Here is a 1,271-nt window from a genome sequence, read left to right as displayed (position 1 = left end):
AAAAAAAAAAAAGAAACTTTTAAAAAACTACTAGTGGAGGGCACTCAAAAGCTCTGCAAATCATGGCTCCCATCCCCTTGGTAATAGGTGTTAGTCTGTTGTCCCAAATGTCAGCCTAAAAAGTGTCTTTAAAAGCTGAATTAGTTAGAAATATAGGCAGTCAGAAAGGGCCAGGCCCTCAAGGAGACAAGATGGAAGACAAGGTGACTTTGCAACTTGGAAGAGACAGACACTTCCGTTTGGGCCAGACCTCAAGACAAAAGGGGAAACATGTAGCTACATACTTCCCTAAGGATGGGCATCAGGGATTGATTTTTTTTTTTTTTTCCGGTACCAGGGATTGAACTCAGGACCCTGTGCTTGCCAGGCAAGCACTTATTCTACTGAGCTATCTCTCTGGCCCAGGGATTGATATTCTAAAGAGGTATCAATCACCTCAAAAGAGCCCAAGTGAATCACTAACCCAACCCCCACCAGGAAAAGACCCTGTCCTGTATTCATACACGCTTGCTACGTGCCTCGCTTCCCCATTTGGTTCTGGACTCAATCAATTTTACCTGAGCATTGGTGCCTGTAACCTCCTTGGTTGCCCATAGTCTTGTCCCACCTCATGCCCACCTAAGAGAGTTCCCATGTTCTCCACCACCTTAGACCCACCTTACTGCACCGCATGGTTTTCCTCTATAAAAGTCCCTGGAAGAGACAGCTTCCTGGAGATAACCTGCTTGGGCCCCCTTCCTTTCCCTCTCTCAGACAGGAGCTTTCTTTCTCCCAGAAAATATATTCTGCTCATAACCTCCAAAAAATAAAATAAAATAGAATAACAAGTGTCTTTAAAACATCCAGCTTCCTTCGGTAGCCTGTATGACCCGATAATTCTTGAATTTATTGAAACACATTCTCAGTTTGCCAAAGCTCCACAAAGATCTGTACAACTCAGACTTACACAGAGAGTAGCTTTTAAAATTTCACTTGAGATTGATCTGCTCTTCCTTATAAGCTTCTTAAAACCATCTCTTATGCACCTGAGAGACTTGTCCTTTACATTAGTTTAAATCACTGCTCTAGATGCTGTTCTTTTTCATTTTTAATTTTATTTATTTATTTATTTATTTTTGGTCTTTCTGAGACAGAGTTTCGCTATGTAGTTCAAACTGGCCTCAAACTCTCAGCGATGCCCCTGCCTCAGCCTCCGGAGTACTGGGATTATAGGCATACGCTACCACACCCTGCTCTAGACGCCATTCTAAAGCACTCAGGCTCTGGCAGGG

The sequence above is a fragment of the Octodon degus genome, unplaced genomic scaffold (assembly GCF_000260255.1).
Source record: "Octodon degus isolate 3935 unplaced genomic scaffold, OctDeg1.0 scaffold00019, whole genome shotgun sequence".
NCBI lineage: Eukaryota > Metazoa > Chordata > Mammalia > Rodentia > Octodontidae > Octodon > Octodon degus.
This window is presented reverse-complemented; position numbering follows the sequence as displayed.